The sequence below is a fragment of the Somniosus microcephalus genome, chromosome 4 (genome assembly GCF_052327205.1).
Source record: "Somniosus microcephalus isolate GS21.2 chromosome 4, FLI_Smic_1.0, whole genome shotgun sequence".
NCBI classification, from domain to species: Eukaryota; Metazoa; Chordata; class Chondrichthyes; order Squaliformes; family Somniosidae; genus Somniosus; species Somniosus microcephalus.
This window is the reverse complement of record NC_140990.1, coordinates 80,870,452-80,894,106: the sequence shown is the minus strand read 5'-3', so window position 1 is coordinate 80,894,106 and position 23,655 is coordinate 80,870,452. Positions and strand designations below refer to the sequence as shown.

General features: G+C 47.0%; 2 pseudogenes; one reads left to right on the top strand and one right to left on the bottom strand.

The window, feature by feature from the left end:
* LOC147119342 (uncharacterized) overlaps nucleotides 1-23,655 on the top strand; it is a 54,537-nt pseudogene that overhangs the window by 7,107 nt on the left and 23,775 nt on the right.
* On the bottom strand, nucleotides 1,359-23,251 carry LOC147119343 (uncharacterized; annotated as a pseudogene).

The following is a 23,655-nucleotide window of genomic DNA, read 5'->3' as shown; positions in this document are numbered from 1 at the left end:
GAGAGAGTTTCTGGGCCCACCCCTTGAAACCTCACGGACCCCGGTTGAGAACCTCTGATTGACAAGAGGCGCTGCAACAACTCGCCAAGGCTTCTTTGACAGCACCTCCCAAACCCACCACCTCCACCACCTAGAGGGACGAGGGCAGCAGGCGCAGGGGAACACCACCACCTCCAAGCTCCCCTCCACGTCACACACCATCCCAACATGGAAATATATCGCCGATCCTTCATCGTCACTGGGTCAAAATCCTGGAACTCCCTCCCTAACAGCTCTGTGGGAGAACCTTCACCACACGGACTGCAGCTGTTCAAGAAGGGGGCTCACCACGACCCTCTCAAGGGCAATTAGGGATGGCCAATAAATGCTGGGCCATCCAGCGACGCCCACATCCCATGACTGCATTAAAAAAAATTCCTACCAGTCGTTAAATATAGGAATACCATATCTTCTCCAACTTTGACTAGTTTATCCTATCTGATATAAACCAACCCCACAGTCACTGACACCAATCTCCTGTCTGATATAAACCAACCCCACAGTCACTGACACCAATCTCCTGTCTGATATAAACCAATCCCACAGTCACTGACACCAATCTCCTCCTGTCTGATATAAACCAACCCCACAGTCACTGACACCAATCTCCTCCTGTCTGATATAAACCAACCCCACAGTCACTGACACCAATCTCCTCCTGCCTGATATAAACCAATCCCACAGTCACTGACACCAATCTCCTCCTGTCGGATATAAACCAATCCCACAGTCACTGACACCAATCTCCTCCTGTCTGATATAAACCAACCCCACAGTCACTGACACCAATCTCCTCCTGTCGGATATAAACCAATCCCACAGTCACTGACACCAATCTCCTCCTGTCTGATATAAACCAACCCCACAGTCACTGACACCAATCTCCTCCTGCCTGATATAAACCAATCCCACAGTCACTGACACCAATCTCCTCCTGTCGGATATAAACCAATCCCACAGTCACTGACAGCAATCTCCTCCTGTCGGATATAAACCAATCCCACAGTCACTGACACCAATCTCCTCCTGTCTGATATAAACCAATCCCACTGGCCCACAAAGATTAAACTCAGCCCATTACTTGGATTGGACTTGTCTCCATTCCCGTGCCGAGGGGATTGCTGTACCAGACGGGAGGGGCAACATTTGGGGACTCTCGATTCTCCACCAATTCCCATTCCCCTTCTTTCTGGTGGATAATGGAGGTGCCACTGTGTGTAATGTGCAAGTCAGTAAGAATTATCAGTGAGGATTAATCAGCACTTTCTAATTGGAGATGTTAATCAGTGGAACTTTTCAGACAATAAATTGTAGATTTTGTACCAAAGGTCAATTTAGGGTTAAAGTAAAATTCATAATTTTAGTGTCAAATAATTTCTTATGAAAGTCCTGAATTAAGGGGAACGATCACAATGATTCTTAAAGGGACACTCCAGCCCCAACAAGTCAATCAGCTATATATCCAGAATATTAAACTCCAGCCAGTTATAGGGTTATTATCATCAGCAGAAACAAACTACAACTGTCAGAATGAACATGGTTCAGTCCTGGCTGTAATTAACAGCAGCAATAACATCAGAATCCAACCCCTGCAGTTACTTGTGAACTCGCTGGTGTCTCAGCAGGTTGGATGACTGAGTGAATCCCTTCCCACACACGGAGCAGGTGAACTGCCTCTCCCCAGTGTGAGCTCGCTGGTGAATCAGCAGGCCAGATGACTGAGTGAATCCCTTCCCACACACAGAACAGGTGAACAGCGCCTCCCCAGTGTGAACTCGCTGGTGTGTCCGAAGGCCGGATGAACAAGTGAATCGCTTCCCACACATGGAGCAGGTGAACGGCCTCTCCCCAGTGTGAACTCGTTGGTGTTTCAGCAGGCTGGATGAACAAGTGAATCCCTCTCCACACACGAAGCAGGTGAACGGCCTCTCCCCAGTGTGAAGTCGCTGGTGTGTCAGCAGGTTGGATGATTTAATGAATCCTTTTCCACACATGGAGCAGGTGAACGGTCTCTCCCCAGTGTGAGTGCGCTGGTGTACAATGAGATTGGATGAATACCTGAACCTCTTCCCAAAGTGAGAGCAACTGAATGGTTTATCGTCAGTGTGAACTCGCTGGTGTTGAATCAGTTCCTCAGAGCTTTTTAAGCAGTTTGCACAGTCGGAGCATTTAAAAGGTCTCTCGTCAGTGTGAACACACTGGTGTCTCAGAAGGTGGGCTGAATTAGTGAATCCTTTCCCACACACGGAGCAGGTGAACGGCCTCTCCCCGGTGTGAACTCACTGGTGAGTCAGCAGGTTGGATGACTGAGTGAATCCCTTCCCACACATGGAGCAGGTGAATGGCCTCTCCCCAGTGTGACTGTAGCGATGAGTTTCCAGCTGGGATGGGGAAATGAATCCCTTCCCACACATAGAGCAGGTAAACGGCCTTTCCACGGTATGACTGCGTTGATGAGTTTCCAGCTCAAGCAGGTAATTGAATCCCTTCCCACAGTCCACACATTTCCACGGTTTCTCCATCGTGTGGGTGTCCTTGTGTCTCTCCAGGTTGGACGATCGGTTGAAGCCTCGTCCACACACAGAACACGTGTGCGGTTTCTCCTCGCTGTGAATGGTGCAATGTTTTTTCAGGCAGTGAAACTGGTGAGAGCTCTTTCCGCAGTCAGTGCACTGGAACACTCTTACTCGGGTGTGTGGGGCTTGGTGCTTTTCCAGTCACACTGATGTTGAGGTGATGTTTGGTTTGAGTTTCCTGTCTGTAAACCCACCCTTTCTAATACCCTGTAAAAGGAGTTTACAAAAGACATCACTGTAAGTACAGGATAGAAATTCAGAACAGACAATTCTAGTTTCTATGGAACATTTTTTCCTCTCTTTTTCCCCAAAGCTGTAAATCCCCGTCCCACACACTCTCCCTCCTCCCTGTGCTGAAATCCAAAGCCATTGCACCATCTCCAAGTTTTTCCTTTCAATCGACTTTTCTTCCTCCCCCTGAAGGTGTTGGCTCTGATGGGTTCAGTTCTACACTCATGAGTGACTGGAAGCCAGCACCCTGTGGGGCCCGGACTCTGTCATAAAATAATGGCTTCAGAAGAGAAATTGAAGAAACTATTTAAAAGAAGGTGTGGTGGTGAAATGTTGGGCGGGTGCTCAGCATCTCACACATTGTGTAAGATTAACATTCCACATGTCTGAACCTTTCATTCCGTCCCTGATTTGGGCATCTCTTGAGCTGGCACTTCTTGTCCCATTATACCGAGTTGGTGCAACAGGAGAGCCAGGGATCAGGGGGATATTGGACAGGAAGCACACAGCACGGACATTACACTGCAGGTGGGATATGTGAGAGTGTTACAGTGAGGGCTTCGGGCACTTTATTAAACACACACAGCAGAAGCACATTAATCTGATGGGACACATGAGCAGCCAGCGGTGTGGAGCCTCCTGAGAGTCCGGCCCCTTTCCAGCCAGTATTTACAGGAGCTGGGACACAGAAAGAGTCTCATTAAAATCACTGATATACTTGTTCACACAAATCAACCCCCAAAAAATGCTGAATGATTTCTCCCAGACGCTCCCTGACCAGTCACCATTTCTCCTCCATTTACAGACGCTCCCTGACCAGTCACCATTTCTCCTCCATTTTCAGACGCTCCCTGACCAGTCGCCATTTCTCCTCCATTTACAGACGCTCCCTGACCATCTTCTCCATTTACAGACGCTCCCTGATGAGTCACTATTTGGCCTTCATTTACAGACACTCCCTGACCAGTCTCCATTTCTCCTCCATTTACAGATGCTCCCTGACAAGTCTCCATTTCTCCTCCATTTACAGACGATCCTTGACCAGTCTCCAGTTCTCTTCACTTACAGACACTCCCTGACCAGTCTCCATTTCTCCTCCATTTACAGACGCTCCCTGACCAGTCTCCATTTCTCCTCCATTTACAGATGCTCCCTGACAAGTCTCCATTTCTCCTCCATTTGCAGATGATCCCTGACCAGTCTCCAGTTCTCTTCACTTACAGACGCTCCCTGACCAGTCTCCATTTCTCCTCCATTTACAGACGCTCCCTGACCAGTCTCCATTTCTCCTCCATTTACAGACACTCCCTGAGAAGACTCCATTTCTCTTCACTTACAGACGCTCCCTGACCAGTCACAATTGCTCCTCCATTTACAGACCCTCCCTGACCAGTCTCCATTTCTCCTCCATTTACAGACGCTCCCTGACCAGTCTCCATTTCTCCTCCATTTACAGACGCTCCCTGACCAGTCTCCATTTCTCTTCACATACAGACGCTCCCTGACCAGCCTCCATTTCTCCTCCATTTACAGACGCTCCCTGACCAGTCTCCATTTCTCCTCCATTTACAGACCGTCCCTGACCAGTCATCATTTCTGCTCCATTTGCAGACACTCCCTGACCAGTCTCCATTTCTCAACCATTTACAGACGCTCCCTGACCTGTCACCATTTCTTCTCCATTTACAGACGCTCCCTGATGAGTCACTATTTCACCTTCATTTACAGACACTCCCTGACCAATCTCCATTTTTCCACCATTTACAGATGCTCCCTGACAAGTCTCCAATTCTCCTCCATTTACAGACGCTCCGTGACCAGACTCCAGTTCTCTTCACTTACAGACGCTCCCTGTCCAGTCTCCATTTCTCCTCCATTTCCAGATACTCCCTGACCAGTCTCCATTTCTCCTCCATTTACAGACGCTCCCTGACCAGTCTCCATTTCTCTTCACTTACAGACGCTCCCTGACCAGTCTCCATTTCTCCTCCATTTACTGACGCTCCCTGACCAGTCTCCATTTCTCCTCCATTTACAGACCCTCCCTGACCAGTCATCATTTCTCCTCCATTTGCAGACACTCCCTGACCAGTCTCCATTTCTCCTCCATTTACAGACGCTCCCTGACCTGTCACCATTTCTCCTCCATTTACAGATGCTCCCTGACCAGTCACCATTTCTCCTCCATTTACAGATGCTCCCTGACCAGTCACCATTTCTCCTCCATTTACAGACGCTCCCTGACCAGTCACCATTTCTCCTTCATTTACAGACGCTCCCTGACCAGTCACCATTTCTCCTCCATTTACAGATGCTCCCTGACCAGTCACCATTTCTCCTCCATTTACAGACGCTCCCTGATCAGTCACCATTTCTCCTCCATTTACGGACGCTCCCTGACCAGTCCCCATTTCTCCTCCATTTACAGATGCTCCCTGACAAGTCTCCATTTCTCCTCCATTTACAGACGCTCCCTGACCAGTCTCCAGTTCTCTTCACTTACAGACACTCCCTGACCAGTCTCCATTTCTCCTCCATTTACAGACGCTCCCTGATCAGTCACTATTTCGCCTTCATTTACAGACACTCCCTGACAAGACTCCATTTCTCTTCACTTACAGACGCTCCCTGACCAGTCGCCATTTCTCCTCCATTTACAGGCCCTCCCTGACCAGTCTCCATTTCTCCTCCATTTACAAACGCTCCCTGACCAGTCTCCATTTCTCCTCCATTTCCAGACACTCCCGACCAGTCTCCATTTCTCCTCCATTTACAGACGCTCCCTCACCAGTCTCCATTTCTCTTCACTTACAGACGCTCCCTGACCAGTCTCCATTTCTCCTCCATTTACAGACGCTCCCTGACCAGTCTCCATTTCTCCTCCATTTACAGACCCTCCCTGACCAGTCATCATTTCTCCTCCATTTGCAGACACTTCCTGACCAGTCTCCATTTCTCCTCCATTTACAGACGCTCCCTGACCTGTCACCATTTCTCCTCCATTTACAGACGCTCCCTGACCAGTCACCATTTCTCCTCCATTTACAGATGCTCCCTGAGCAGTCACCGTTTCTCCTCCATTTACAGACGCTCCCTGACCAGTCACCATTTCTCCTCCATTTACAGACGCTCCCTGACCAGTCACCATTTCGCCTCCATTTACAGACGCTCCCTGACCAGTCACCATTTCGCCTCCATTTACAGACGCTCCCTGACAAGTCACCATTTCTCCTCCATTTACAGACGCTCCCTGACTCACTTCCTGTCTGTCCCGGAGTTTGGCGCTTTGTTGTGATTCAGGCCGGAGCGAAACGGGAACCCGCGGGTGGAGGCTGATAATGTTCACTGCTCTTATAATCGGGCCTGGGGCCGCACTCGGAGTGTATGAAGCCCGCGTCCCCCCGGAGTTTATTAACCCGCCTTCACCTGCTGCAGCCTATCCAATCCATGGGTACTGTTCCAGATTCCATCGAGTGGGAATGGAGCGGTGAATTAAAATGACAGGCGACCGGAAGCTCGGGGTCACCCTTACGGACTGAACGGAGGTGTTCCTCAAAGCGGTCACCCAATCTGCGTTTGGTCTCCCCAATGTAGAGGAGACCGTTCCCACTCGGACCTCACCGTCCTTGGCCTCTTGTATTGTTCCACGGAAGCTCAACGTAAACTCGAGGAACAGCACCTCATCTTCCGATTAGGCACTTTACAGCCTTCCGGACTCAATATTGAGTTCAACAATTTCAGATCATAACCTCGGCCCCTATTACATTTTTACTTATATTTTTTATCCACCCCTTTGTTTTGGTTTTTCCCTCCCCCCACCTTTCCTTTTTTTTCTCTCTCCCACATGGCAGCTGTCTCTCATTCTGCCAGAACATTTCACACCTAATCTGAGCCGTCTTTTGTCTCCACTAGTCCGATCACCATCTCGTCTCGTTTTGAATACCTCTTAATGTCTCTTCTCTTCTTTTGTTCTGTCCCAGCCCTGCCTTACGATCTATTTCATTTCCTTTCCAGTTTTGAAAAAGGGTTTGACCCAAAACGTCGACTCTAATTTCTCTCCATGGATGTTGCCTGGCCTGCTGAGTTTTTCCAGCATTTTCTGGAGATATTAGGACTGTTGTCTAACACAATCCAAACACAGTGACACACAGACAGATGGGCAGGTATCGCTTCACAGCGAAGCCATTCAAGCCTCACTAAAAAGTGGCAGACTGGCGATCCATTGTTCACTAATGGAGTTGTGATCTTTGTAAATTAAGAATGGAAATGCATGGAAATGTGTCAAAGAGTTGATTAACAGAGTTAGGCATCATCTCCCTTTGATTTCTATTTCTGACACCAGGCAACAGAAAAAGGTCATTACAACACGACATAAACAGACTCTTCAGGTGTGAGACATCAGACTTCAGAACAACACGTCTGCCAGCTCTGGCCACAAACCTCAGTACAGTCAACCTTTCAGCAGCTGCAGCCCTGATTAAATAACTAGTAGTTTAACATGTCTAGTAGAGCTTTTGTATCAAAATAGAAGAAATGTATTTGTGACACACACACAATTAATAATTAAATCACAATGTGATTGTGAGGATCGATTATCGCCTCTTGATACTTTCCGTGCCCACCGGTCGAGGAAGGTATCAAGTGAACCGGTGGACACCGCCTGCTCCCTCTCCAGGGCCACCCGGGCAGGGACAAGACCACGGGAGAGAGGCAGGCAGCCAGAGTGACCCCCCATGGGCCTCGCCTATCCTGGGCCTACAAATTGCTGTTTTCGCCAGGCCCAAGAGCAGGTTCAGGAGAAGATCCTCCGACTTACCCACCCCCCTCCGCACCGGGCGGGCAAAGATTAGGAGCGTGGAGCTAAAGTGTAACCAAGAGTTGAGGAGCAGCCCCTTCAGGTAACTATAAAGGGGCTGCAACCTCTCACACTGAAGGGAGGGGGGAGGGGAAGATACAAGCACGCTGAAGATGGGTTGCTGAAATTTTAGTGTTTTTAGTGTTTAAAGTGGGGAAAAAAGTTTCATTTCAAGTTTTAAAAGGTTTAAAAGTTAAATTTAATTTTAGTTAAGTTAGTTTAGTTTAAGTTTAAGTTTAGGTTAGTTTAGATTAAGTAAGGAAGGAAATGACCGCCAAAAAGACAACCAAAGACAAGAGCCGACAGAGAAAAAAAAACGAGGAAAACAGCAGAAAGAAACAAAGAAAAAAAGAAACAAAGCAAAGGGACAGAAGAAGGAAAGGAATAAACCCGGGGAAAAACCGGGAGAACGAGGCACCAAGGAGGAGCCGGAGCGGTGGCCGGGACACAGCCGGAGCGGTGGCCGGGACACAGAGCCCGAGTGGCGGCCGGGACACAGCCGGAGCGGCGGCCGTAACACTAAGTCAGAAGCCCGGGAAAGGCCCAAGGAGCCAGGCCGAGACAGAGGCCTGGAGACCTCTGAGGGAGAGGGGAGCAGCCCAAAGGCATCGTGAGGCAGCGGCTCCCAGACGCAGACAGTGAGTACGGGTCCTGGGGAGGGAGCCTGAAGCCAGGGAAAGGCCCGAGGAGCCGGGCCAAGACAGAGGCCCAGAGACCTCTGAGGGGGAGGGGAGCAGCCGGGAGACACCGGGAAACAGCAAATCCCAGACGCAGACCAGGACAGTGAGTACGGGGCCTGGGGAGGGCCTGGAGAGCGAGCGAGTCCGGGGCCTGGGAAAGTTCGCGAGCCGGGAGAGGGAAACACCAAACCCGGGGCCCCAGGAAAGCTTATTCTGAGGTCAATAATAATTTCTACCTCAAAAATACTAAAAATGAGTGAATCAGAGGAGCCACAGCAGCTCCAGAGGCACACTGAGAGCAAACTCTTCCAGATTCCCCCCAACACCAATAAAAAGGCTAAAAAATCGATCAAGCAGAAGCAGCTGAGAGAAAAACCAAAAACTCTTTTTGCTGACTGGTACAGCACTGAGAAAAAGTGTAATCTCATTTTTTACTCAGACCAGTCAGCGGCTTCGATCACAGCAATAAAATCACACTATACCAGGGTTAAGCAGGAAAGAACCGCTAATGGGTCCAAACTGAAAATTAAGAAACCAGGGGACCCGGACAGTGCAACCACGACTGTCAACATGTACGATAACGGAACAATAATGGTGCAAGGCAACCTCGACGACTTTGAAACGGCCTTCGAGACACTGAGAGAAATAACTGAGAGGGGAAGGAACAGCCCCAGAGTGGCTAACAGGGAAAAGCGACTCGCACTCCCCCCACCATTGACAACTCAGCAGGAGTAAATCAGTCTGGTCAGGAGGTGAACGAGCCACACAGTTCTAACCAGACACTCACCCCGGGGCCCCACAGCCACATGGTACAGCTGACTAACCCCAGCGTAATTACCAGGGAGGAAGCCACACATACTCCCCCTACCACTTCCAGCTCACCAAGAGAAGAGCAGCCTAGCCAGGAAGTGAGTGAGCCCTCCAGCGCCGACCGGACACACACCCCGGGATCACACAGCCAGATACAACTAAAGGATAAATTTAACCAGTTGGAGGCAGAGCTGGTTAAACTTAGAGAGGAGGTCCTTAAACTGAAACATGAACAAAAGCAAGAGAGGGAGAGATACAGGAGAGAGCTGAATCTACTTGGGAATCAGGTGAAAGAGCTGCAGGAAAACAAAGAGAGCCATAGAGGAGAGATAGCACCATTAGACCAGCAGCCAGAGGCTAGAGATAAGACAATACAGAGCCCGACTGAACAGCTGCACTCTCACACTGAACAACAGCAGCAGACACACAATACAAGGGGTGACACACAGACCGACCAGCATACTGAAGCTCAGTCTTCCCCCACCACTGTGGGACCACAAGCGAGCCGCTCATAAGAGGAGTGCACACACCAGACACGACCACCCCAGCCCAACACACACCCTATGAGTTCAGGCGAAAGCCACCAGACAGTAAACACCAACAAGGCTGACATCGTAATACTCAGACTCAAATGGGAAATTTCTATGGGAGAAAAAGCTCTTCCCTAGACATATAGTAAAAAAGATCTGGTGCCCAACAACAGACAGAGCCCTGGAATGCCTGACCAAAACCCGATTAGGCTCCCCCCAACACATAATAATACACACTGGCACAAATGACCTAAAGGCCCAGCAGAAAGGGGTAGCAACATCGCTCAGAGCAGTGATTGAGAAGGCAAGCAATACATTCCCAAACACTAGAATCACTGTTTCCACAATATTGCCGAGAACAGACTTTAACAGCAAAACAATTCATGAGATAAATGCCAACATAGCAAGAGACTGTGAATTAAAACTCAACGTGCACCTGGCCCAACACCCCACCCTCGATGTGGAATGTCTTCACGACCGCGTCCACATCCACAGGAAATGAATATCGATCTTTGCTAAAGCCCTGAAGGACGTCGCTTTTAACCGGGTCCATACCCAGACTCCAGGAGGACCCCCCGCTCCGACCGCCAGAGATCAGCGGGGTACATACCAGGACTACTACAGAGACCACCACCACACCAACCGGGACCAGAGAGGATCCCCATGCACAACAACAATATCAGACCTGCACCACTCCTGTCCTACAGGGGAACAGGACTGCCCCCAGCCAGACAGAGGGAGAGATGCACAGGGCGTACGCAATACCTCAGTCAGAGACAATCCATTAAGAGACACTAAGTAGACATGCAGCAGCATCTACTTCCGCCTTATGGATCAGAAATGAAAAAAAAAATCAAGGACTAATTACTAGAATGAATTGTAACCAAGTAGTATTAGCATTTATAGACGATTGAGATGATCTTTTTTTCCCCCATTTAGACACGACAAACACATATCATTCTTTAGCCTATCATAGTAAAAGATCAAACTTAACATGAAATCCTTATATATTTCGACCTGGAATATCCAAGGTCTACGTCTTCGGTGCTCAACGTGAAGAGTAGGGCCCCAGAGTTCATAGATGAAACTAAAGATCTGGATATCATCATTTTACAGGAAACTTGGTATAGAGGAGAAGGACACACTGGCCGTCCCCAAGGGTACACAGAGCTGGTGGTCCCCTCCAATAAATTGCCAGGAGTAACCCAAGGCAGAGACTCCAGAGGCATACTGATTTGGTTTAAAACAGAGCTTAAGAATTGCATCAAATTTATAAAAAAGGGCGAAAACCACATGTGGCTCAAAACTGAGAGGGGGATTATCTCTAACCCTCAAGATGTTTTCATTTGCGCACTCTATATTTCCCCCCAATGGAATCCCTGTACTTTAAAGAGGACACCTTCTCTAACGTGGAGAGGGAGATTATCCAATTCCAGGCCCAGGGGAACGTGTTGATCTGTGGTGACCTCAATTCAAGAACTGGTGAAGAACCAGACTTCACCAATAATCAGGGAAACAATTACATATTCGGGAATAACCACTTCGATATCCCTTCCCATCCATACAGGCATAACTGCGGCAAGCAGACAAATACCAACGGAAAACAGCTCCTGCAGCTCTGTCGAAGCCTGGGTCTGTACATTGTCAATGGTAGGTTCATGGGAGACCTCCTAGGAAGATCGACCTATTGCTCACCTCTTGGCTGTAGCAATTACTATGTATCTTAAAAAGGCAGAAACAACCAACACAGAAACACAACCCAGTAAGCTGTACAACACCAAAAAATAGTACAGATGGGCCAAAAACAGCACAGAAAAATACCAGAAAGCAATTAGCAATGAATCAACTCAAGCTCTATTGGACACCTTTCTGGATAACATATACACTCACAATAAAGAAGGCGTAAACCGGGCAGTGAATAACCTAAACAATATTTTTGATAATTTGGCAACAAGGTCAAACTTGAAAGCTAGCAAGAACAAACCCAAAACAAAAAACTATGAAAAATGGTTTGACCCAGATTGCCATAACATGAGGAAAAAACTTAGAAAAATATCAAACCAAAAACACAGACAGCCAGAAAATGAGGAATTACGCCTTACTTATTGTCAGACACTAACACAATACAGAAACACACCCAGAACCAAAAAAGAGCAGTATATTAAGAATACACTCAGCTCCATTGAGGAATCCATTGATTCCAATTGTTTCTGGGACAACTGGAATACATTACACAAAAAACAACATGACGAATTGGCCATTCAAAATGGAGACACATGGGAAAACCACTTTGAAAAATTATACCAGAAAAACACACTAAGGCCAGAACAACACCAAATATGCAAAAAACTGGAAAAGCTCGAAATGGCCATAAAAGATAACCAAAACCCGCTAGACTCCATAATAACAGAAAAAGAACTAGTTGAAAAACTCAAGGACCTGCGACCAGGAAAAGCTTGCGGTGCAGACAGCATACTAAGCGAGATGATTAAACACACAGACGATAAAATGAAACTGGCTATCCTAAAACTCTTCAACTTGGTTCTGAGTGTCGGTTACTTCCCTGATATCTGGAACAAAGGACTCATAATGCCCATATACAAAAGTGGGGACAAAGTCGACCCAAATAACTATCGAGGCATCTGTGTAAACAGTAACCTGGGGAAGGTATTCTGTAGTATCATAAACAAAAGACTTATAAACTTCCTTGAGGAGCACAATGTCTTGAGTAAAAGCCAAATTGGATTCCTGCCAAACTATAGAACATCAGATCATATCTTCACCCTACAGACCCGAATTGACAAACACGTTCATCAAAACAAAAGCAAAATCTACGCATGCTTTATAGATTTCCAGAAGGCTTTCGATTCCATCTGGCACGACAGTTTATTCCTGAAACTTATCGAAAGCGGGGTAGGGGGAAAAACATATGATGTAATTAAATCAATGTATACAAACAACAAATGTGCAGTTAAAATTGGAGACAAACAAACAAAATACTTCCCACAGGGGCGGGGGGTGACGCAGGGCTCGCCCATCTCACCGACACTCTTTAATATTTACATAAATGAATTGGCAAAACTACTTGAACAATCTACAGCACCCGGCCTCACCCTATATGAATCCAAGGTTAAATTCCTCCTCTATGCAGATGACCTGGTTCTGCTGTCACCAACTAAGGAGGGTCTACAGCAGAACCTGGATCTGCTGGAGTCGTTCTGCCAGACCTGGACCCTGACAATAAATCCCCAAAAAACCAAAGTCCTTGTGTTCCAGCAAAGATCCAGACATCAGGGACCCAAAATAAATTTCACATTAGGAACAACCAAAATTGAACAAACCGCTAACTACACATACTTGGGCTTAAAAATCAGTTCTATGGGAAATTTTCATCTGGCTGTGAATGAACTGAAAGAGAAAGCAAGAAGGGCTTTCTATGCCATTAAAAAATCAATCCAAATAGAAATCCCAATTAGCATTTGGCTCAAAATTTTTAAATCAGTAATTGAACCAATTGCACTCTATGGCAGTGAGGTGTGGGGACCGCTAACACAACAAGAATTTGCAAAATGGGACAAACACCCAATTGAGATCCTACATGCAGAATTCTGTAAAAGTATCCTCCGGACTCAAAGGAAAACCGTAAACAATGCATGCAGGGCAGAACTAGGCCAATATCCATTAATAATCACTATCCAAAAAAGAGCCACCAAATTTTGGAAACACCAAGAAATGAGCAACCCCCAATGCTATCATTACGAAGCCCTGAAATGCCAAGAGAGGACCATAAAGAAGAATACCCTCAGTCAACTAGTCCTGGGACTCAGTGAAGTAACTACTAACACTACTAACAATAACCAGCCCCAGGACAGTGACAGCGTAACACAAAGAATTCGACCCAACACAATCGTCGCTAAGCAAAAGGAAAAATATCTGTCATATTGGACAGAAACAACAAAAACCCAAAGCAAACTCAATTGCTACTTGGCCCTAAACAGACAATACAACATGGCTGATTACCTGACCATGGTAAAGGATAGCAAACTGAGAAAAACCTTGACAATGTACAGACTTAGTGAACATAGCCTGGCAATCGAAAAAGGTAGACACAGGCAGACCTGGCTACCAAGAGAGGACAGGATATGCTCTCACTGCAGTCAGGGAGTGGTGGAGACAGAGATGCACTTCCTCACAGCTTGTAGAAAATATCAGGGCATAAGGGAGAATTTCTACCCAAAATTCACAAAAATATGTCCGGAATTCAGAAATTTGAATGACGACCAAAAACTCCCATACCTACTAGGGGAAGAGAGAAATTGTGTAACCTTAGCGGCACACTATGTTACAGCTTGCCATAAACAGAGGGACAACCACTAAATATAAGAAAAGAGTATATACAAATTATATGAATGTATATTTATACACTCAGGGATATATCTGTTTATACACTGTATGGATAGATCTGTATTTTTGTGTACAACCATGAATGTTTTTCGATGCTTTGGCAACATAAGATGTGCCTTGTCATGCCAATAAAGCGATTTGAATTGAATTGAATATATACATGGCCCGTAGACTCCTCTAGGCAGCAAACATCACATCTGGCCTTGGAGTCCAGAAAGGAGCTTAAAAACTGCTGCACACGACAGCTCCCTGCAACAGTCTCCACCCCAGATCCCCAATGGTGCAGGGAAGGACCCCCGCATAGAGAGCCCTACACTGGGGAACCTCGCCTCCGCCAGACAGCAAGATGACCCGCCAGTCTGATTGAGATTGGGCAATAGACTAAATTAATCAATAAATGATACAGAAACCTGAGTCCCCGGGTCCTCAGCCCTGGTGTGAAGTACGCTGGCCATCAATTTTCCGTTACTAACTCGCACCTGAGGCCCCGCCCAGTCTGGTTTAATTGCTAAATGTTTTCTAACTCGGGTTCAGGCCTGTCATTCTGAGGGAAACAAGGCCTCATTTATTGGTGTGTCCCACCCGAGCGGCTGTTAATGGCTTTAATAAACTGGCAGCAAGGTTTTTTTTAAAGGTGGAAAGAAGTGAAAAACGCCACTAGTGATGCCTCAAAACTCACGGAGAGAAATCCACTTCATCAGCGCCCCTGCCACAGGACTCAATATCCACCCCCTCCACCACTGGTGCACTGTGTCTGCAGTATGTACGGTCTACAAGATGACCACGGTCAGGCCGTGTGGAGTCAAAGGCCAGGCAGCAGAATGGATGGAAAGATCGCAACAAACTTCCCTTAACTCCTACCCTCTGATTTCTGTTTTGGAGCCATCTTTCCATCCATTCTGCTGCCTGGCCCTTCACTCCACACGGCCTGACCTTGGTCATCTTGTAGATCTTACAAACTGTTATGGATAGCAAGCTGGTTACAAAACAAGAAACAGAGAGTAGGGGTTGGGAGTAGCTACTCAGACTGGCAAAAGGTGGGAAGTGGTGTTCCACAGGGATCGGTGCAGGGATCACTGTTCACCATTTACATAAACGATTTGGATTTGGGAATCGAATTAAAAAATTTGTCGATGACACCAAATTGGGAGGTAGAGTTAATTAATAGGATTACACAGGATATACGGCACAGAAAGAGGTCATTCGGCCCAACTAGTCCATGCCAGCGTTTATGCTCCACTCGAGCCTCCTCCCATCTTTCCTCATCTAAATCTATCAGCATAACCCTCTATTCCCTTCTCCCTCATCTGCTTGTCCAGCCTCCCCTTAAATGCATCGATACTATTCACTTCAACCACTCCCTGTGGCAGTGAGTTCCACATTCTCACCACTCTCTACGTAAAGAAGTTTCTCCTGAATTCCCCATTGGATTTCTTGGTGACTATCTTATATTGATGGCCTCTAGTTATGCTCTTCCCCACAAGTGGAAACATTCTCTCTGTATCCACTCTATGAAAACCTTTCATAATTTTAAAGACCTCTATTTGGTCACCCTTCAGCCTTCTTTTTTCAAGAGAAAAGAGACCCAGCCTGTTCATCCTTTCCTGATAAGTATACCCTCGGAAGCAATGGAAGCAACATGCGATAGACAGAGCTAAGCGATCTCACAACCATCGGATCAAATCAAAGCTCTGCAGTCCTGCCACATCCAGTCGTGAGTGGTGGTGGACAATTAAACAGTTAACAGGAGGAGGAGGCTCCAAAAATATCCCCATCCTCAATGATGGTGGAGCCCAGCACGTGAGTGCAAAAGACAAGGCTGAAGCATTTGCAACTATCTTCAGCCAGAAGTGCCGAGTGGATGATCCATCTCGGCCTCCTCCTGAGGTCCCCAGCATCACAGATGCCAGTCTTCAGCCCATTCAATTCACTCCACGTGATATCAAGAAGCGGCTGAAGACACTGGATACTGCAAAGGCTATGGGCCCTGACAACATTCCGGCAATAGTACTGAAGACTTGTGCTCCAGAACTAGCTGCGCCCCTAGCCAAGCTGTTCCAGTACAGCTACAACACTGGCATCTACCCGGCAATGTGGAAAATTGCCCAAGTATGCCCTGTCTACAAAAAGCAGGACAAATCCGACCCGGCCAATTACCGTCCCATCAGTCTACTCTCAATCATCAGCAAAGTGATGGAAGGTGTCGTCGACAGTGCTATCAAACGGCACTTACTCAGCAATAACCTGCTAACTGATGCCCAGTTTGGGTTCCGCCAGGGCCACTCAGCTCCTGACCTCATTACAGCCTTGGTCCAAACATGGACAAAAGAGCTGAACTCAAGAGGTGAGGTGAGAGTGACTGCCCTTGACATCAAGACAGCATTTGATCGAGTGTGGCATCAAGGAGCCCTAGCAAAACTGAAGTCAATGGGAATCAAGGGGAAAACTCTCCATTAGTTGGAATCATACCTAGCACAAAGGAAGTTGGCTGTGGTTGTTGGAGGTCATTCATCTCAATCACATGACATCACTGCAGGAGTTCCTCAGGACAGTGTCCTAGGCCCAACCATCTTCAGCTGTTTCATCAATGACCTTCCCTCCATCATAAGGTCAGAAGTGGGGATGTTCGCTGATGATTGCACACTGTTCAGCACCATTCGAGACTCATCAGATACTGACGCAGTCCGTGTCCATATGCAGCAAGACCTGGACAACATTCAGACTTGGGCTGACAAGTGGCAAGTAACATTCGCACCACACAAGTGCCAGACAATGACCATCTCCAATAAGCGAGACTCTAACCATCTCCCCTTGACATTCAATGGCATTACCATCGCTGAATCCCCCACTATCAACATCCTGGGGGTTACCATTGATCAGAAACTGAACTGGACCAGCCATATAAATACTGTGGCTACAAGAGCAGGCCAGAGGCTGGGAATTCTGCGGTGAGTGTCTCACCTCCTGACTCCCCAAAGCCTTTCCACCATCTACAAGGCACAAGTCAGGAGTGTGATGGAATACTCTCCACTTGCCTGGATGAGTGCAGCTCCAACAACACTCAAGAAGCTCGACACCATTCAGGATAAAGCAGCCCGCTTGATTGGCACCACCTTCAACATTCACTCCCTCCACCACCGGCGCACTGTGGCTGCAGTGTGTACCATCTACAAGATGCACTACAGCAACTCGCCAAAGCTCCTTCAACAGCACCTTCCAAACCCACGACCTCTACCACTTAGAAGGACAAGGGCAGCAGACGCATGGGAACATCACCACCTACAAGTTCCCCTCCAAGCCACACACCATCCTGACTTGGACCTGTATCGCCGTTCCTTCACTGTCGCTGGGCCAAAATCCTGGAACTCCCTTCCTAACAGCATTGTGGGTGTACCTACACCATATGGACTGCAGCGGTTCAAGAAGGCGGCTCACCACCATCTTCTCAAGGGCAATTAGAGATGGGCACTAAATGCAGGCCTAGCCAGCGACGCCCACATCCCATCAATGAATAAAAAAAAACCCTCGCATTTCTGGTATCAACCTTGTAAATCTTCTCTGCACCCTCTCCAGTGCCTCTATATCCTTTCTATAATATGGCGACCAGAACTGTATGCAGTCCTCCACGTGTGGTCTAGCCAAGGTTCGATACAGGTTTTGCATAACTTCCCTACTTTTCAATTCTATTCCTCTAGTAATAAATCTTGGTGCTTGGTTTACTTTTTTTAATGGCCTTGCTAACCTGTGTCGTAACTTTTAGTGATTTGTGTATTTGTACTCCTAGCTCCCTTTGTTCCTCTACCCCACCTAGACTCGCAACGTCCAAGTGATAAGTGACCTCCCCATTCTTCCGACCAAAATGTAATACCTCACACTTATCTGTGTTGAACTTAATTTGTCAATTATCTACTCATTCTGAAAGTTCATTAATGTCCTCTGTAATTTGTTGCAGACCTTCTCACTGTTGACTTACCCCCCAATTTGGTGTCATCCGCAAATTTAGAAATTGTGTTTTTGATTCCAAAGTCTTAATCGTTAATGTAAATTGTGAACAGCAGTGGTTCCAGCACTGATCCTTGTGGAACACCACCACCCACCTTCTGCCACTGTGAATAGCTACCCTTTACCCCGACTCTCTGCGTTCTGTCCTGAAGCCAGCCAGCAATCCATTCTGCTACTTGTCCCCTGACTGCATTCTCTGACCTTGTTCATCATTAATACTGAGGAAGATTGTGACAAAATACAAGAGGACATTATCAAGCTTGCAGAATGGGAGGGTAATTAGCAAATACATTTTAAGATAGGTGGTGCATTTTGGTAAGAATAATAGGAAGGCCACATACTACTTGGAAAATAAGAGTTTAAATGGCGTAGAGAAGCAAAGGGATCTCGGGGTCCAGATGCACAAATCACTAAAAGTAGCGACGCAGGTTAATGAGGCCATAACAGGAGCAAACAATGGACTGGGGATCATTTCTAGAGGGATAGAATTAAAAAGCAGAAAAGTTATGTTAAACTTGTATCAAACCTTGGTTAGACCACACTTGGCGTACAGTGAACAGTTCTGGTCACCATATTATAAAAAGGATATAGAGGCACTGGAGAAGGTGGAAAAAGGCTTTGCAAGGATGATCCTAGAACTGAGAGGATATACTTATCAGGAAAGGCTGAACAGGCTGGGGCTCTTTTCTCTAGAATAAAGAGAAGGCCGATGGGTAACCTGATCGAGGTTTTTAAGATGATGAAAAGGTTATATCGGGTGGACCTGGAGAAAATGTTTCCACTTGTGGGGGAGTCCAAAACTACAGGTCATAAATATAACACAGTCTCTAATAAATCCAATGGGGAATTCAAGGGAAACTTCTTTACCCAAAGAGAGATAAGAATGTGGAACGTGCTACCACAAGGAGTAGTTGAGGTGAATAGCACAGATACATTCATGGGGAAGGTAGATAAGCACATGAGGGAGAAAGGAATAGAAGGATATGCTAATAGGGTTAGATGCAGAGTGGTGGGAGGAGACTCGTGTGGAGCAGAAACACCGGCATTGACCAGTTGGGCCGAATGGCCTGTTCCTGTGCTGTAGACTCTGTAATTCTATGTAACTCTGTGTAACTATGTCTTCTGACTCCTGACATAGCTGGAAAAGCTTTTACTATTATTACCACAATTGTGCACCATCTTCCAAAAGATCTCTTAGCCTCTCTAATGGCTGCTTTTGACTCCCTCAATTGTGGGTGATATTTGTCTCTATTCTCCTATAAACTGAACTCACCTTGATCTGAACTGGGTTCAATGTAAGACAGTTCGGGGAGTCAGGAGTCATTCACCTGAAGACCTACGCTGGCCGGTAAAACCCCAGACGGTTCCTCAATAAGGATTCCTCTGGTTCCTCGCCATATATTTGTCAGGATAACGAAACCCAGCTTTCTTACCGTCCACTCCTGGAGGCCCCACTCCCTGAGCCTACAACCTTCAGCAGGGTCAGTGGTGGAGTTCCACAGCGGGAGTGATCCCAGAGTAACTGTCGGGATCGCACCCCCGTGGATGTTCCGGGTCGTGTATTTTTAGTTATCCTGGTGTCTAACACACACACATCAATAAAACAGGGAATTCCTGGAAACACGCTGCAGGTCCTTCTTTATCTGGAGATCAAATGTCTGTTGTATAATTGTACCAGCAGTTACCAGGCTCCTGTGAACTCCTCCCTCTGCTATTTTAATGTGGACTTTAACCAATTTATTTTAAACAGGTTCATTTCAATCGAATTAACGCCTGCCTTAAAATGGTAGACTCAGGACTGTCACACAAACAGGTTAAATCTTCATAGAATAATTACCACAGTCATTTTTAGACTAGAAACTTAAACCTGCCATTTCACTTTCAGTCGGGAACTGATCGCAGTTTGACACCAATCTCTGATTTGACAGCACATTTCCAGCATTCACAGTTGTTCTTTCTGACTCTAAACACAGTTGCAAAGGAGCCTTCTGTTCTGTGCCTAGGAGCTCTGAATCATGGAAGAGAGCGGCTGGGACACATTTCTTACACACTTCAAGATTAACCCGCACGGGGACTTTGCTGTCAGTGAAGAGAGACGAGAAAGACCAAAGTGCCGTTTGCCCCTCTCAGTGTGGCCCTGAAGGACTGTGTCCAGGCTGAAGTTCTGTTCCCCCCGTACGATCCTCCCCCCAGATTGTCCTTTCTCATAGAGTCATAGAGTTATACAGCACAGAAAGAGGCCCTTCGGCCCATCGTGTCTGTGCCGGCCATCCAGCCCTGTCTAATCTAATCCCATTTTCCAGCACTTGGTTCGTAGCCTTGTATGCTATGGCATTTCAAGTGCTCATCTAAATGCTTCTTGAATGTTGTGAGGGTTCCTGCCTCTACCACCCTTTCAGGCAGTGAGTTCCAGATTCCAACCACCCTCTGGGTGAAAAAGTTTCTCCTCAAAACCTCCTGCCCCTTACCTTGAAACTATGTCCCCTGGTTATTGACCCCTCTACTAAGGGGAAAAGTTCCTTTCTATCTACCCTATCTATGCCCCCCATATATTTGTACACCTCAATCAGGTCCCCCCTCAGCCTTCTCTGCTCTAAGGAAAGCAACCCCAGCCTGTCCAGTCTCTCTTCATAGCTGAAGCGCTGCAGCCCAGGTAACATCCTGGTGAATCTCCTCTGCAACCTCTCCAATGCAATCACATCCTTCCTATAGTGTGACGATCAGAACTGCACACAGTATTCCAGCTGTGGCCTAACTAGCGTTTTGTACAGCTCCATCATAACCTCCCTGCTCTTATATTCTATGCCTCAGCTAATGAAGGGATGGATCGCATATGCCTTCTTAACCACCTTATCTACCAGTCCTGCTGCCTTCAGGGATCTATGTACATGCATACCAAGGTCCCTCTGATCCTCTGTCCTTCCTAGGGTCCTACCATTCATTGTGTATTCCCTTGCCTTGTTAGTCCTCCCAAAATGCATCACCTCACACTTTTCAGGGTTAAATTCCATTTGCCGCTGTTCTGCCCATCTGACCAACCCGTCTATATCGTCCTGTAGCCTGAGGCTTCCCTCTTCGCTATTTACCACTCCACCAATTTTCGTGTCATCTGCAAACTTACTGATCATACCTCCACATTCATATCTAAGTCATTAATGTACACTACAAACAGCAAGGGACCCAGAACCGATCCCTGCGGTACACCACTGGACACAGGCTTCCAGTCACAAAAACAACCTTCGACCATCACCCTCTGCCTCCTGCCACTAAGCCAATTTTGGATCCAATGTGCCAAATTGCCCTGGATCCCATGGGCTCTTGCCTTCTTGACCAGTCTCCCATGCGGGACTTTGTCCAAAGCCTTACTGAAGTCCATGTAGACTACATCAACTGCATTACCCTCATCCACACACCTAGTCACCCCCTTGAAAAATTCAATCAAATTGGTTAGACACGATCTCCCCCTGACAAAGCCATGCTGACTATCCTTGATAAATCCTTGCCTCTCCAAGTGGAGACTAATTCTGTCCCTCAGAATTGTTTCCAATAATTTCCCTACCACTGATGTTAGGCTCACTGGCCTGTAATTCCCTGGTTTATCCCTACTACCCTTCCTGAATAATGGTACTATGTTAGCTGTCCTCCAGTCCTCTGGCACCTCCCCTGTGGCCAGAGAGGTTCTGAAAATTTGTGTCAGAGCCCCTGCAATCTCCTCCCTTGCCTCACAGAGCAAGCTGGGATACATCTCATCTGGGCCTGGGGATTTATCCACTTTTAAGCCCCCTAAAACCGCTAGTACCTCCTCCCTCTCAATGCTAATTTGTTCAAGTAAATCACAATCCCCCTGCCTGGTTTCTATGCCTACATCATCCTTCTCCATAGTGAACATAGATGCAAAATATTCATTTAAAACCTCACCTGCATCTTCCGGCTCCACACACAGATTGCCACTTTGGTCCCTAATGGGCCCTACTGTTTCCCTGGTTATCCTCTTGCCATTAATATACTTATAAAACACCTTGGGATTTTCCTTTATTTTGCCCACCAGTGTTTTTTCATGCCCCCTCTTCGCTCTCCTAATTTCTTTTTTAAGTACCCCCCTGCACTTTCTATACTCCTCTAGGGCTTCCACTGTTTTTAGTCATTTGTATCTGCCAAAAGCCTCCCTTTTTTCCCTAATCTATTCTTGTATATCCCTTGACATCCAGGGTTCCCTGGACTTGCTGGTCCCACCCTTGACCTTTACAGGAACATGTTGGCATTGTACTCTCTCTATTTCCTTTCTGAATGACTCCCACTGCTCTGATGTTGATTTTCTGACAAGTAGATGATCCCAGTCCACTTTGGCCAGATCCTGCCTTCCCCCAATTTAGAAACTTTATTTCCGGTCCATCTTTGTCCTTTTCCATGACTACCTTAAATCTCACCGAATTATGGTCACTGTCACCAAAATGCTCTCCTACTAACACTTCTGTGTAGTAGTGAGCTCCAGCCAGGTGATGCTAAACACTCAGGTGAGAAGACAAAAATCTACAAAAATGCATTGAAAACAAAGCTGATTTATTTGACACATATCCGGCATATTAAACTCCAGCCCAGTTATAGGGTTATTAACTTCAGCAGAAACAAAACCCAACTGTCAGAATGAACAAGGTTCAGTCCTGGATGTGATTAACAGCAGCAACAACAGCAGAATCCAACCCCTGCAGTCACTTGTGAACTGGCTGGTGTCACAGCAGGTTGGATGACCGATTGAATCCCTCCCCGCCCACGGAGTAGGTGAACGGCCTCTCCCCAGTGTGAACTGGCTGGTGTATCAGCAGGGTGGATGAACGAGTGAATCCCTTCCCACACACAGAGCAGGTGAACAGCCAATCCCCAGTGTGAGTACATTGGTGTTGCATCAGTTTCCTTTTGCTTTTGAAGCTCTTCTCAGTCAGAACATTTAAAAGGTCTTTCATTAGTGTGAACAAGTTGATGATCAGTGAGGTGGGATGAGCGAGTGAATCTCTTCCCACTCATGCAGCAGGTGAACGGTCTCTCCCCAGAGTGAGTGCGCTGGTGTACAGTGAGTTCAGATGACTGCCTGAACCCAGTCCCGCAGCGAGAGTGCCTGAACGGCATCTCGTCAGTGTGAACACGTTGATGGCACATCGGTTCCCCGGAACTTTTATAGCACTTCCCGCAGTCCAGGCATTTAAAAGAACTCGCTGGTGTATCAGCAGGTTGAATGAATTAGTGAATCCCTTCCCACACTTGGAGCAGGTGAACGGCCTCTCCCCGATGTGAGTGCGTTGGTGTCTCAGCAGACCACTTGCACTTTTAAAGCTCAGCTCACACTTAGAACATTTAAAAGGTCTCTTATCAGAGTGAACAAGCTGGTGTTTCCACAGGGTGGATGACTGAGTGAATCTCTACCCACACACAGAGCAGGTGAACGGCCTCGCCCCAGTGTGAACTCGCTGGTGTTGAGGCAGGTGGGATGACCGAGTGAATCAATTTCCACACACGGTGCAGGTAAACGGCCG